The sequence below is a fragment of the Anas platyrhynchos genome, chromosome 14 (assembly GCF_047663525.1).
Source record: "Anas platyrhynchos isolate ZD024472 breed Pekin duck chromosome 14, IASCAAS_PekinDuck_T2T, whole genome shotgun sequence".
In the NCBI taxonomy this organism is placed as follows: Eukaryota; Metazoa; Chordata; class Aves; order Anseriformes; family Anatidae; genus Anas; species Anas platyrhynchos.
In genome coordinates, this window is record NC_092600.1 from 12,129,383 (window position 1) to 12,144,910 (window position 15,528).

Consider the following 15,528-nt stretch of genomic DNA (forward strand, 5'->3'; position numbering starts at 1 on the left):
TTTCACGTGCTTGGGGCATGGAGGTGTGCGCTTTGCCTGAAGGAATAGGTGCATAAACCATCCCACACTGCTGCCTGGGAAGAGAGGTTGCTATTCCCAGCTCACAGCTGGGGAAACTGAGTCACAGCATTTAACAAATCATCCCTTCTCAGAGCACAGAGATGGGTGAATGGGCTAATTTTGTCTTGCCTCAGGCAAGTTTTGATTGCTTTGTCAGGAAGAAAAAGAAGGAAGGAAGGAAGGAAGGAAGGAAGGAAGGAAGGAAGGAAGGAAGGAAGGAAGGAAGGAAGGAAGGAAAAGAAAGAAAGAAGGAAAGAAAGAAGGAAAGAAGGAAAGAAGGAAGGAAAGAAGGAAAGAAAAGAAAAGAAAGAAAAAGAAAGAAAGAAAGAAAGAAAGAAAGAAAGAAAGAAAGAAAGAAAGAAAGAAAGAAAGAAAGAAAGAAAGAAAGAAAGAAAGAAAGAAAGAAAGAAAGAAAGAAAGAAAGAAAGAAAGAAAGAAAGAAAGAAAGAAAGAAAGAAAGAAAGAAAGAAAGAAAGAAAGAAAGAAAGAAAGAAAGAAAGACTTGTTTTCTACGGCACAGAAGCCACTGAGGGCTACCAGTTTTACTTGCTGCATTTCCTGCCTCACATCACCTGACAGTGCTGCCTGAGGTGTCCCATGCACCGTGTGTGCATCCTGGCCCAGCATCACCTCCTCACCCCTATGGGATCAGTATGCAGATTGCATGGGATCTGCTTTCTTCATTCCTGTAATGGTTTCTGAGTCATAAAGCACTTCCAGCACTGCTGCCAAGCCAAACCAGCATGATGGTGCCTCCAGCCACAGGGGCCTGAAGCCAGTGCAGGAGATCCTCAGAGCAGGGCCCTGCAAGCTGGGTGAGAAAGAGAGGGAGAGGACAACGGGAAAAACCCGCTTCCTATAACTCAGGGAACAGAAAGGCAACGTGTGACTGTGCACACACCGGGTGTGCAAGCAGCGGTGCCAAATTATGCTGCTGGTGGTGCTGGTTGAGTTGTGCCCGAGGTCTTGTCCCAGGCCTGAGAACGGGCACGGGGAGGCAGCTGCAGGATGGTCACTGGGCTGGGGAGAAGGAGCAAAACCGTGGCTTTGGGGAGCTGCAGCAGGGAGGGCTGGCCCCGTGCCCCTGTGCTGGGTGCGTGGGGAGGGGGGTGGCGAAAGCCCCCGGTGCTGAGCGGGGACGCTGGGTGACATCTTCTCAAGTGCTGCCAGGGCTTACGGGGCCAGCTCTGCAAAGGAATTGAAATTGCAGGAATTAGGTACCTAAATAAGAGTTAGGCACTTGAAAGCCACTCTGGATCAGGCTTTTAATTTACTCCTTAACCATACTGTAAGAAAGCCTCTTGAAAGACAATGGCTGTGTTACAGGCGCGCAGAAGAGGCTCCTCTAACCTGGTCTCCTACTGCCATCGGGGCCGGTGTCAGGTGCCTTGGGAAGAGATTACAAACGTGGCTGGTGTGTGCAATGCTTCCTTGCTCTCCTGGTCTCCAGAACGTCACAAGGCAGAGCTTTTTGAGCTAGAGAGATGCTACCTTTCTGCTTAAGAGCTCTCTGTGGGCTTTCTCCTCCTATCTTTAAGCTGCTGCATCCCCCAGGTGAACCCTCAGCCCCTGCAGCAAAGAGTCCCAGACCTTAAGGATGCCCCGCAGAACAGACATTTCCTCAGGTTTCCTTCGAGTCTGGCCCCAGTCACGTCATCTGCCCCAGGTCCCAGCTGCGATATGAGGACAGGCAGTGAACAACCACCCCTTTGCTCCCTGATGGTCAGAAGTCTCAGCTTCCAGCAAGTGGGTCCTCTGCCCCCGATGACAGGGCACAAAATGAGTTCGTGCCCCTTACTGTGGATGACTTTGGATTGGGTTTAGTTTTCCATTCCTGACTAAAATAGAGAAACACAGGAAGGCAATCCCATCCTGCCGCCTCCACTGCGGTTCACAGGTGACCTTGGAGCTCCCCATGGCGCTGAGGGCATCTCCCAGGCATCAGGCACTGCCTTCATGGCTGTGGAAACTGAGCCACAGCACAAGAGGAGGAAAAGAAAGGCTACCAAAGGCTACCAAAGGCTTACTGTCACTTTTAGGAGCCAGTCCAGACAACACTGCTGGAGCATGCACGTTTTGCATTTCCTTGGATGGATTTACCCTCACCACACTGCCCTGCTTACCATCATCACTGGATGTTAGCCCCTGACATACCAGGAGTGGGTAAACTGAGGTTCTCCTGAAATGCAGCAGCACATGGGTGGTGGTGCTGGAGCCAGCCCCATGCCGGACATGTCCCCTGATGTCCCCTGTTGGCCCAGCAAGGGGGGCAGTGCTGGCTGGGCACGTGCAAGCTGGCAGCCCCAGCCAGGCAGCTGATTAAAATGCAGTCCGGCCACCCCAGGCCTGTCCCCACCGTCTCCTCTGGCTTTAAATAATAGCTTAATTATCTCATTTACATTTGGCTCCTTTCAGGGGGGTGCCACCGTTTGTTAACATTTTCCTTCCCGGTATGTCCCTCTGTGTCCCTGTGCGCTGGCGGTGGCGCACACGGGGGACGTTGGGGCTCTCCTCGCCCCCCTCACACCAGCACTGGCCACAGTCCTGTCGCTCCTCTGCTGCAGGCTCTGCCCCTGATCTCTCCCTACGTTCCCATTTCCACCCCTCACTGGGCAGCTTTTAACTTTCTTTTTTATCTTCTCTTTTTAAATCTCCTTTGAAAGCTCCTGCTGAACACTGAATTCCTTTGAAGAGGCAGAAAACCTCACTGTGGGTTGTCCTTTCTCACCGGCTGGAGCTGCGAGGGATGCCAGCGCCCAGCCTGCAGACGGGAGCTGCTGCCCTGGCCCCAGGCACGTCCCCAGGGGCGCTTGTGGAGGAGGCCAGGACTGAGACATCACCAGCGCTCCCCTCCCACACCTTCCAAGCCCCTCTCTGAGCCTTTGTGGAGCACCCAGAAAACCCAAATTGCACTCTTACACTATTTAGGGGCCTTTGGGATAATACAGTGTGTGTCCCCCAGAACCCAGCTGGGAGGGGACCCCACGGGTGTGGGACAAGGAGGGGGTGCAGCACTGCAGAGGTGGCTCCCACTGCCATCCCCATCGCTCCAGAGCTGGGGGAAGCCAGCCCAACGCAGGGGGAGATGCATCCAGGGGGAACCTCGGGGACCTGGCTTCTGTGGCCGTGCCAGCCCCTGCCCTGCAGGCCATGTCCCTGCCTGCTCCATCCCTGCCTGGCTCAGTGCAGCCCTGGGGCTGCTCCCTCCCCTCTTGGCACAGCTGAGCCCAGCACCGCCGTCCCCAGCGCTGCATTGCAACCTCCCGTGTGAGTGGCAGGTATTTCCAGATAGTCCTATTGATTTTGTGTAGCCTCCCAAACCCCCTTCCTGCTGCTAATTTAGCTGGGACTGCCGCGTTGTCCCTTCTCTCAGCGATGCGTGCGGCTAAACCCTTTGATCCACTCCCTCCTGCTCCCTTCAAACAGCCCCTCATTGCCAGGAGAGCTTGTGCTTCAGTGCAGAGGTGCTCTTTTTGGAACATATATTTTTAATGGGGATTTCAGACGTGGCGCAGGCACGAGGGAGTAATTCTCCTGTGCCCTAGTATTTACATATTTTCCAGCATGCACAGCACCGGCAGGGGAAGGTTTCACAGAGGGAGTGCAACAAACAGGAAGGAAAGAGCTTTGTGCTTTGTATCACCAGGGCCCAATTACAGCCTGAAAGGCAGGGAGCCCATCCGGGTATTGCCCTCTCCAGCCGGTCCAAGCTGCAATTACAGTCCTCGCCAGACTCAGCAGGATCTGGAAAAAATATCTCGAGAGCTTCAAAAAAAAAAATGATCGCTGGCTCACTCTTTGGGGCGCGGAGATTTTAGGGCACCATCTGCTCACTCTTCTCTGCCAGCACGGATCCTTAAAACCACTGGCTTTCACCTGGCCTCCGAAAGAAAACAAGGAGCAGGGAGAGGCCAGGTGCTCAGCACGGGGCTGTGCGGGCAGGGGGAGCCGATGCTGCAGTGAGGGGGCTTGGGGATGTGGTGTGAAGCCGCAGGGGAAGCTCAGGGCTCAGTGGGGAGATGCCACAGGGTGGAGGTCATGGGGTGAGAAGCTGGGGTGAGCTCCCTGCTGCCACCACCCGCAGAGCAAGCACGGGGGATCATGGACTCATGAAAAACCCAGGTGTGGGCTGTGCCCAGGCATTGCACTGCTCCTGGTGAGGTGCTTGTGCCACCAGCCAGCTGCCCTGAGGGCAGTGCACGTCGCAGCTTACGTCTGTTCTGAGGCCACCCTGCTGCTTCCCAGGCCTCCTACCACCACCCCATGCTGCTTGCCCTTCTGGGGACCTGCCTGCAGGCACCCGGCCTCCTCCACAGCCTTGGTTCCCCTTGCAGGTGGTTGACACCATGGGGATGTTGTGTGCTGAAGCAGAGGGTGGTGGGATGGGGACAAGGACCCGTGCTGGGGACAAGGAGATGCTCTGTGCCGTGCTCTGCAGAGGAACCAGCTCCCATAACTAGTCCCGTATGCTGATTCAAGACACATCGGTGACCAAAGAAAGATCTGCTGCAAGTGACAGCAATTACCACTCTTGCGGGGCAGTTTCTAGGCAATGAGCTGAAAAAACTAAGCTGCAGAAATAGTAGGACGAGAGAGAAAGAGCTATATGGGAATACAGTGTATCGTGCTAAACCCAGCAAGCCTTATTTCTGAGCCAAACCAACAAATATTTAAGTGCTGCAAGTTTCTCAGCTGAAACAGGCTCTTCAGTGAGCCAGATTGGACCTTCAGGCATTGCTAGGACTACGGTACATGCAAAGGTAGGATTTGTCCCACTAAACGTAGAGCACCAGCACACTGCTGTCAAGGCGTGAGAGTTCGGTTTTCTTTGAAGTTCTTCCAGCCTCAAAGTCCTGCCTGGCAATTATATGCATTTTCAGGTCTAAATTTGTTGGCCTGACTCTAGACATGCTGTACAACACGATACGGAGCATTTGGGTACAGGTTTCTGTGCGGCAGTGCCGTCTGCTTTGGAGCACTCATGCTGGGGCACTCTCTGCTCCTTCAGCACTGTGAAACCCATAGAGAGGTGTTTGGGTTGGTGGGACCCTGCTCCGTGCCTCGGCGTGGGCAGGGAAGTGAGCCTGAACCCGGGGTCACCGCTGCAGAGCAGGACAAGGCCATCACCCCCGCTGGGGGCTCGCTACCCACCTCTCCCACCTCGTCCCACGGGGCTGAGCACACATCCGAGTGCCAGTAATGAGGGCTGGGGCTGCTCCTGCAGCCCGAGATGTGGCAATCCCCACCAGTGCGTTAAACCCACTGCCAGCCCTGCTCTCCAGGCTGGTATTTGCCTGCTGGAGCTCTCCATGTGCTGTGTGCCAGGGTTACTGCTGCCCTCCACAGCCTCAGTCAGGATCTATGGGCACAGGAATCACTCAGAAGCTTATTCTGATTCTGATCAGTAGGGTTTCACTGCTAACAATCAATTTGCTAACACGGCAAAGCGAGTCCCTCCCTGTCCAAGCCAAGCAGCTGTGTGAGGCTGACCTCAGACCCTGCTGGTGGGGGTTTCTGCTTGTCCAGATGTGGAGAGGTGCTGACTCCAGCAGACCCTGTGCTGCTCCAAGCATCTCCTGGCTTTCCCTCGGTGCCATGGGAGAGCCACCAGGCCCTGTTCCCACCCAGTAGCCAGGCACCAAGCAGAGCTCTGGGTCATGAGTAGGGCCAAAGCATGTCCTGGCTGTAGACCTGAAGCTCCCAGGGTCCAGCAGAACATCCTGCCCCACCATGCCCCTTCCCTGAGGTCTCCCCAGGCTTTGGGACAGCAGAGGACACCTTGAAGCTGCAGCTGGTGAGGTGATGAAGGAAGGTGATGATGGAGCTGTCAGCGTGGTTTGGGACTAGCTGGCTCATTGCCGTGCTTTGGTCCTGCTGGTTTGGCCCTGCTGGATCAGTGGTGATGGCTTCTGCTTCCCTTCTGAGGAGCCCTCACAGCCCAAGAGACCCTTCCATCCTCAGGCCAGAGGAAAAAAAACTCTTCCCAGCCCCAGATACCGTGAGCAGCATCACATCCACTGTGCTCCAGCACTTGGAGCCCCATGAGGATGAAGTCCCCCTTGAATCCCTCCCGCTGCCAGCCCCTGCCCCCCGCCTCCCCTGCACACCACTGCCCCTAAAAAGCAAAAGCCACGCGCCTCGCTGCCAGCTGCTGGAGAGCTGCCAGGCGCTGCTTCCAGGCTGCGTCACAGCGCTCACGGCCCGCTCTCCTGGGCTATATATAGCTGTGTGACTGCAGTTTTTTCTGGACCTTGAGCTGCCAAGGAACCAGCGTTCCCCAGCCTGGGCAGCACGTGTCCCTGGGGAGCAGGGCTGGGAACGGGCAGCTGCGCACCCCCAGGTGCCGCTCGCCTTGCTGGCTGCTACCTGGGCACCGAAGTGCACGTGGAGCTGAGAGCTGACCTTGTTTTGACAAAGAGGATGTGAACCTGGGCACCAAAACCTCCCTCACAAAGAGGTCGAAGCAAACAGAAAGGGAAGAACCACCACTGCGCTGCACATCACATCCCCGCCAGGCCAGCCACTGTGGTCTGCAGGGTTGTCTGAGAGGCTGAGCTCATGGAGACACTGACTCGGCTGCCGCAGTGTCCCTCTCCTCCCCTGGAGGCCCTGAGCCTGCAGCACAGCAGGGCTGGCGTGAGCACATCTCTGCGCGTCCCGCTGGCTCAGGCACAGCCGGCTGGCTGCTGAGCCTTGTGAGCCTCCTGCTGCTTCGCCCCCACACCTGGGAGGGGATGCGTGCCCAGGAGGTGCTGTGGATGGCGTGTGAGCACTGCCAGGTCCGGTGTCCTCGCTCAGAAGGCAGCCACTTGAATGCTTGTGGAAGGCGAGTGACCCTGTGAACCTCTGTTTTCCCGGAGGCGTTGTGAGCATTTTCTCTCCAGGCACTTTCTCTGTAAGCACTGCAATTTAGTTTAACCATTGCTGCCCTAGACCAGACTTCATTGTCCCAGTGCCAGCAAGGGTGCCAACCCGAAGCAGAACGTGGCACTGGGTGACCTGTTGTTCTTTCAGCCATGGTGTCCTTTCTGCACCAGCTTCTGCAGCAGCCACTGTGCAGACCTGCCTTCTGCCTGATCTTTCCCTCTTGCTGCCGTATGAATCATAGAATGGCCTGGGTTGGAAGGGACCTCATAGGTCATCTAGTTCCAACTCCCCTGGCCATAGGCAGGGATGCCACCCACGAGACCAGGTTGCTCAGGGGCTTATTTAACCTGTCCTTGAACACCTCCAGGGATGGGGAATCCACAACCTCTCTGGGCGACCTGTTCCAGTGCCTCACCACACTCTGAGTGAAAAATTGCCCCCCAACCTCTAATCTAAATCTCCCCTCTTCTAATTTAAAACCATTCCCCCTCATCCTGTCACTATCCGATTGAGCAAAGAGTTGCTCTCTATCTTTTTTAAAAGCCCCCTTCAAGTACTGAGAAGTTGCAATGGGGTCCCCCCAGGAGCTTTCTCTTCTGTAGGCTGAACAGCCCCAGCTCTCTCAGCCTTTCTTTGCAGGAGAGGTGCTCCAGCTCCTTGGTCGTCTTTGTGGACCTCCTCTGGAACCGCTCTAAGACCTCCACATCCTTCTTCTGCTGGGGGCTCCAGACCTGGACACAGAGCTCCAAGTGCTTGTTGCACCCACTGCCGCACCAGCTGCTTCCTAAGGCCATGCTATGAACAGCTCAGTGAAAGGATCTAGACTAAAAATCAACCCCAAAAAAGCACCAGAACAAAAGAATCCCATGCACTGAGATCTTAAGCGTGGCTCAGCCACCTACTTCCAGCCTTCGGTAGCCAGAATAGCTGCTTGTGGAGGTAGTCGTGTGGGGCGGTGGAGAGGTCCTGGAGTGCTGCCCTTCACTGCTCAATCATCTTGACCTCATTGTAGCGTTACAGAATAGCTCAGGCTGGAAGGGACCTCGGGAGGTCTCTAGCCCTGCCTTCCACTCAAAGCGAAGTCAGCTGTGAGATAAGATCACATTGTCCACTGGGGGCTTGAAAACCTCCGACGATGGGGACTGCACAGCTTCTCCGGGCAACCTGCTGGTGCTTGGCTGTCTTTGTGCAGAAAAAGTGTGCCTCTGTCTCCAGCCTGAATTCCCTTTATTTCAGCTTGTGCCCACTGTCTCTCCTCCTCACCGTACACCACTGCGAGAGTCTGGCTCCATCTTCTCGCTAACCTCCTCATACTGGAAGGCTGTCCCCCTGAATCCCTCCTTTCTCAAGCTCTTCCACCACTCGTGTTGCTCCTGCCATCCTTCCCAGCTGAGAGGAAGCTCCTGCAGTCCTGTGCAGTAATCCCCCCCAGCTGCCCTGAGCTCATGTTCTTCTTCACCCCAAGGCCACTAAACCTGAAGGCAGATGAGCAGATGACGCCCCATCATACAGCTCAGAGAACCAGCAATGATAACACCACTGAATTAGCTCGGTCCAAGATGTTCCCATCCTTCAGCCAATGCATGATAACATGGGGCAGTTAACACTCCAAGCCTGTAACACCTCTGAAAGTGAAGAAATCCACTTTCTCTGGGAGCTGAACTTTCTCTAGGGGAGCAGAGACACTTAAAGCAATGGACAAGGAGGCTTGACAGGTCTCAGGTAAATCCATTAATCGCACTGTGCCTTAATTTTCCATGCTGCTCCTGCAGAAACCAGTGGGTGAATGCAGTAAGCATCTGCACAGAAATACAACTGCTATCCAGTCGACCTGTTCCCCTGGCTGAGTTATCTGCCCTGTGCTCTGATTTTACACTCCATCAGCATGAACCAAACCCAAGGTCAGTCCTCACATACCTAAGCCTCTTCAGAAGACAAGCTGTATTCTTTTCCAAGTTGAAGAGAGGATTAAGAGGGGCTGGAGACTCAAGGAGCTGGCTACAAGGATCAGAAGCAGGTCATTGCATCATCACCATCAATCATCAGTCCCTCTGCCTACCACAGAGCCCCTACAATGTCTCCTCGACAAGCATTGAACCACACCAAGGATGGTTTAGAGAGAGCAGTGCTCGATGTGGGATCAACAGAGAGGAAGGTAGGAGTCTATCGGGGAGAAGGATGCAGAGGGTGTGATGGAGACAGGTGGCTGAGAGCAGTGTGGGGAGCAGCAGCAGAAAACCAGAGCTGACCATGAGCTTTGGGTCAGTTGCAGAGGATCAGCTTACATGCCATTTGTGAGCTGGCACGGAGGTGGGAGCAAGCCAGGGAGTCCTTGGAAGTCACCAGCAAGGCTTCAAGAGGGTGAGAAGATCACAGGTCTCATCTTGAGCTACTCATTAGCCACAAGGACTGAGGCCTTTCAACCAGACAAATTACTGATTGCTCAGAGGACGCTTCCCACAGCTGCTAAACTTGCTGACGCTGGGCCCTGGATGTCTTCTATTCTGGGAAGGGGGAGTGGAGTCTCCTAGTGTGAACTTGTGGAGCTGGGCAAAGCCGCACTGGAGCAGCGATAAAGTCAAGGACAGCTGCAGCTGCTTGGCAATCGTTCAAAACGAGCCACGAGTCAGTGACTTGGCTATTCTGGGACAAGCTGAGAAGCCAGGGCTGGGGAGAGCAAATTCATAGCCTGCTAGCACATACATGGACTGCAGCAAGCCCGCATCTGAACACCCAGTGTGGAGGTGGAGTAGACACGTCTGGTGCTGACCAGAACCCTACAAAGCCTTCTCCCCCATCACCACTGAGGAGCTGTGGTCATCTACCTGCCACGATTCGTCTGCCAGACCTCGCGGGGCTGCAGCTGGGGATAGCCACACAAGGACACCAAAAGTCACAGAGAGAAACAGGTGCTTCAAGGACAGCACGGGCCCCGAGAGTGTCGACATTCATGCGGCAAAGAGATCCCACTCTGAAAGGATCTGTTCCTCCCCAGTGACAGGAGAGGAAGGATGGACAGCCAGCTGCCATGGGGACAGCTCGGCACAAGGCGTGTGAGTCCATCCCCTCTGACCCACGGAGGCTGAAGGAGCCAGATGAAACTGCTCGCTCCATCCTCCTGTGGGCAGAACAAGCCAGGCAGCTGCGCCAGCTTACAGGAGTGCTGCCCTGGTGCAGAGGATAGCAGCGGGAGGTCAAGCACCCTTGGCTGGCCTTCTTTCGGAGGAGGCTCTTTGAAAGCTGAACTTTGAATCTGAAATTTGCAAACGGACCTTTCCTCGTCGCTTCCCTGCTTCCCTCCTATTTCCTCAAATTGAATCAAATCTGTGTCTCAGGGCTGAGCTACCTGAGCTTAGTTGTTGCTGGAGCTTGTAGTGGAGCTGGCAGAGGTCCCCCAGGTGGGAGTGCTGCTGCAGGTGGGATGTTTCACCCAAAGAAGCCTGCAAGATTCCCCAGGTCTGAAACCAGTGACCCAGAGACATCCCCTCAAACCTTTGCCTCAACCTGGAGCCTGAAGGATGGGCGTTCTGCCTTTCCCAGCTGGGTCAACAGTAGGACTGGATGCTCTGGTGTGTCTCAGCAAAGCTCCCAGCCTCCAGTGACCCAGCAGCACACGTCCCCCAGCACACGGACCCGGTACAGCTCACTTCAAGAGCTGAGCACTCAGCCAGACAACAGAGTGCTTTGCAAGCTCACCCAAAGGACACAGGCCTTCCGAGGTCACTCACCGCATATGCTGGAAAGCAGATATGATCTCATTAGGCAAATATTTATGATCAATATTGTCCACTCCCTGGCAATGAATAGCATCACTTTGAGCAAGGAGCTCTCCAGGGATGTTCAGGAAGGACAGGGCTTGAAAGCAGAGCCTGGATCAGGCATGAACTTCTGCTCACCTGGCTTAAAAACACCTACATTTATTCTAAATATTTTTTTCCTGCTTCACCAAGAGATTAATTAGCTGCTTGGAAACCCCAGACATTAATTATTGATTATGCAAAAGGTTTGGTTCATCACAGTTGCAGAGCTTGTCAGCGCTTGGGGGACCTTCTGGCTGAGGCTGTCAGGACGGAGAGTCCCTGCACACGTCCGGAGGAGCCCTGGAGAGCAGATTTGCCACCGCCTTCCCTTGGCGGGCCCTGCTGGGGGGCCGCAGCACAGCTCAGGGAAAGGAGCCGCGTGTGGCAGCATGGCTGGAGCCACACGGCGGGGAGAGGGAGGGCGACGTGACCTGGCTTCAAGGTGACTGATGGGGCTGAACCAGGGGGTGCAGAGGGGGTAAACCCCGCTGGCACTGCCCCTGCCCACCGATGGGCTCCATGCAGAGCCTGCTCCTGCCCCCCCCAGCTCCCCGGGATGCACGCTGGCGTGCGGAGCCGCGGCGAGAGGTGCGATCCAGCAAGCCGAGGGTGGCAGTGATAAACCTCCTGCAATGCCTGGCAATTAATCTTGCGACGCAGTGAGTCAGAGTCACCCGGAGCTTCCTCCCCACACCCAGAGCCACCACCGCCTCCAGCCTGGGGGCTTGGAAATGCCACCAGGCTTGGGGAGAGGCTTTTCTGTGCCGCGTGGAGGATGCGGAGCCCTCCCTGCAGAGAGGTGCCAGCCCCCCTCCAGACACCTCCGCTGAGAGCAAGGGGAAAAAGACACGCTGGTGCACACACAGGGGTGTGTTTCAGCAGGGAGGCTTAGTCCTGGTTTCTTCTTTGGGCATTTCCAAAGCAAGAGCAAGATGCCATCCTCATGATAAAGCTGCCTATAAAGAGGTGTCAAAAGCGGGAGGGCTGCAGGAGGCAGGAAGGGCAGCAGGCGTTTAAATGAAGACCCCAGGAAGGAGCGGGCAGGGCGGACAGTTAGCTCACCCTCAGAAAATCCCCCCAGGCGTTTTCCCCGACGCTGCCCCCAAATCTGCAGTGCTCCCCAAAGTTTGCCATGCTTTCCCGGGAAAAAAGCCTCTTCCCATCTTGCCCTAGGCATGAATGCAGTTTGCAGTTTTAACAGCAGATGTCTCTCCTATTATGATTTATAAAAATGCTTAAAATAAATAATGCAAACATATTTACAGGAATGAATTCCTGCTCCCGAGCGTGTTTGTCACTCGCAGGCTCCTGGGCAGGAGCGTCTGGCTCGTGAGTGCCTCCCTCACAGCCCCCCGGCCCCTGCCAGCCCTGCTCCTGCCGGACCCCAGCTGGGGCAGCCGAGCCCCCCGGCCCCAGATCCGCACCAGCGCCTTGCTCCGAACCCCGTACCACCAACACCTTAAATATTTAAAATGGTCGTGCGGGAGAGCTGCCCGGCAGCGCCTGATTTCACACATCCTGACAATTTCACGGGCCTCTGGGCTTGCGTTCCTTGGCAAACAATAAAAGCCCTCCTTCCTGGGAGGGTAACTTCGGGAGGCTCCTCCAAGCCTCCAAGCGACTTCGGCGGCGCTGCTCCTGCCGCCCAGCCCTGGCGTTGCCAACGCTTTTCAGCGTGACCTTCACGCGGGGCGGGCGCAGCCTTCGAGCCGTGCACGGCGGTGACTCAACGGGAGGGCGGCGAGGCCGGGGGAGGCTGGCAAAGGGGGGGGGAAGAGGCTGACGGGTGCAGCCGTGCTTCCAACGGAGCAACTTTGCGCCGCCGTTCCCCCGCGCACACAAAAGAGCGAGGCATACCTGCCTGCGCTGCTGTGCTGCGAGGAGAAGTGGCCCAATTACAGCTCTGCACCGAGGCTCGCCGTTTCCATAGCTTCACAGTGCAGCGCTTCCGTCTCCCGAGGCCATCGGAGCAGGACCCGGCATCTTATCAGCGATCATCCTGCAGCACAGCTCTCCTCCGGCCCTACCTGCCAGCGGCCAGGCTCGCTGGCGAGGCGGGATAATATCTTTTTCCCACCAGAGCCGCGCGATGATTTCTTCCTGCTGTAATTTGTGTTGCTTCCAAAGCCACTTGCATAACCAGAGCTGGGGAAGCAGAGCAAAAGGCAAGGCTGCTGCCCACAGCTGCCACGACAGGGGCACGAGGGGGGCCTGAGCCGGGCAGGGCAGGGAGAGGCAGAGCAGAGCAGCGCCAAGGGGCTGAGCCCTGCCGGGGTGAGAGCTCCCAGGGAGCTCAGGCTTGTACCCAAGCAGAACGGGCACAATAAGGAGCCCAAAAATCTGCACCAGGACACAGAGCAGCCGTGGCCCTGAGGCTGGTGCCTTGTGTGCGGTCCCCGCAGGGTGGGCAGCATGGGCAAAGGCAGGGGGTGGCTCTGCTGGCCTCTGTCCGCAGTGGGAATTCAGCTTTCAGGTGGGACGAGCAGCTGTGCCACGAGCTGCACGCTCCAACGCAGTCCCTAAGAGCCCTGCTCCCCTCAGCCAGAGCCACGGCCAACCCCGCCAGCCAGCACCTGCCCCTGCCTCTGCTTCTGCGCTCCAAAACCTGGTCCGTGGGCAGACCCAGCAGGTTGAGCCACCCGGCACAAGCACCCCAGGGCCCGTCCTGGCCAGAGGCAAGGGGGAGCAATGAGACCCTCCCCTCTGCCCACAGGATCACTGCCATGCTCCAGCTGTCGCCTCCAGACACAGCCCAGCACACAAAATTCCGGTCGCTGCAGCAAAATCCGCAGCCTCCCAGGGAGGATGCTGGTGCCGGAGCAGCTCACACCAAGAGTTTACCCAACACAGTCTCCAGAGTCATAAAGAATATAACTGTCCCTGGATTTGGGTTCCATTTGAAAAGACAAGGAGCATTTGCCGTCTTAGAATAAGCAAAATGTTTATTTTTGACTTCTGCTGTTTTAGAGGAATTTTTCAACTTTTCACTTGTAATTGATCTAGAAGCTTGGTTAACATTGGTACTGGATAAAACCAAGTGACACCTTCTACCCAAACACTATTCTTGTTCTATAAAGAGTATTTAGAACATCTTGGGTTGACCCAAAGTGATTTCTTTCCACTGGGTTTTTAATTAATATCCAAAATAATACAACCCCACTCCCCCTCACATCCTGAGTACACCTTTGCCCCACGTTAACTGCTCATTTGAAATATTCCATGGCTTTGGCCGATTCAGACTAAATTAGCCTCCCTCAGATTTAAGCAAAAGCTGTGCGGTCATCGCAGAGAAGGCAGCTCGCCCACCTGCGGGCAGGTCCAGGTACTCCCCTCCCCAGAGATGTGTGGCTCAAAAGCTTCCCAAGCTGGAGCTGGGATTTCTGTGTTTGATCCCTCTGGGTAGGTGCTTGCTCCTCTTCCTTGCGTTCTTTGCCCTGGTGTTTCTGAGTACAGGTTTCAAGCTGTGCAGGTGGAACAGCCTGGTGCTGGCTCACCGGCACCTGTCAGCTCAGCACCCAGTCCATGGAGAGGAGGACCTCCTCCAGGACCTTCTGCCACCAGCAGGATTTAATTTCCCAGCAGAGCTTGACAGGCAAGTGGAGAAGGAGGCAGGGGCTTTCCATGGTGGCAACTGTGTAGCCAAGGTGGGAGAGATCACGACCCAGTTCCCACTGAGTTCCCTCGGCAGGAGGAACTGAAAAAGCATCCAGGCAGCAGGCAGAGCAGCCTGGGTTGTGCTGGTGGCAGCTCAGCTTGGCTCTGGCACTACATGGGGCAACTGAAAAACTCTTCCAAGATGGTCAGAGGAGCAGAGAGAAGGCAAGAAGAGTATGTTTCTGTCTTCGCCCTCCCCTCCTGGAGCTCAGCCATGTCCAAAGAGGGGAAAGATGCCAAAAAAAATGCGACTGGAATATGAATATGATGTTCAGACTGCGGCAGTGGCTGTAACCCAGCTTGAACCCTGCGGCAGCAGAGGTCCATCCCAGCTGCCAGACCTTCCCTCCAGCCCAGCCCTCAGCCACCAGCCCCGTGGTGAGCCCCTGCCCACGGCTGCTGCCCGTGAAGCCCCCCCAGAGCAGACCCTCTGCCACCTGCAGCAGCCGAGCACCCAAAGGCACGGCCACAGGTCCCTTTGGCATCGCTGGGTGCTGGAAGGAAACCCATTGCTGAAGGAAAGGGAGCAGCACGAGAGCAGCCATGCCTGCAATGAGTCCCAACTGATTGCTTTGGTTTGGCCTTGTGTTCATGGTGAGAAGCAGGGCAGACACGTGAATTATTTTGGAGAGCAGGGTGGTGTCACAGATAAGAGAAACTGCCCCAGTGGACAGCACGGGGAGGGCAGAGGCAACCTGGAGCTGCCTGTGGGATGCTTGGTGCTCTGTGGGGCTCTGCATGGGGCTTATTCCTGGGCTGGGAGGGGGCTGAGGGTGTTTTTGCTCTCCAGCCTGGGCAAACCAGCTGCTTTCCTGTGTCAGGGGGGAAAGGGAAAACTGGGTGTAAAGCAAGGGTGCTGCAGGGCTGCCCCATCACAGGCTGCAGCAGCACAGGGATCTTCGTTAAGAATTGGCTTCCCCAAGTTTAGGAGGCTGAGAGATGTGTGGAATAAATTACTTGTGACACCGACTCCTACACTCTCAGACTCACGCGGGATTTAGCCACCAGGCTCCCAGTTAAGTCAGTGCCGGTTATTAAGGTCAGGAGAAGTCGGGTGGCTAAATCCTACTGGGGCTGCACCAGCCTGGGGAGGCACAGCCAGGTCCTGGGCACCCGGATGGAGAGCTGCTTGCCTCGAGGCTGGAAA

General features: G+C 55.8%; 1 long non-coding RNA gene across 1 annotated transcript in view; it reads right to left on the bottom strand.

Annotated features, from left to right (window-relative positions):
- LOC139998665 (uncharacterized) overlaps positions 1-13,345 on the bottom strand; it is a 29,849-nt gene extending 16,504 nt beyond the window's left edge. Inside the window, exon 1 of the long non-coding RNA XR_011803371.1 lies at positions 12,585-13,345. This is a non-coding gene — a long non-coding RNA (uncharacterized lncRNA). The remainder of the gene's footprint in view (positions 1-12,584) is intronic.
- Between the last annotated feature and the right edge of the window lie 2,183 nt (positions 13,346-15,528).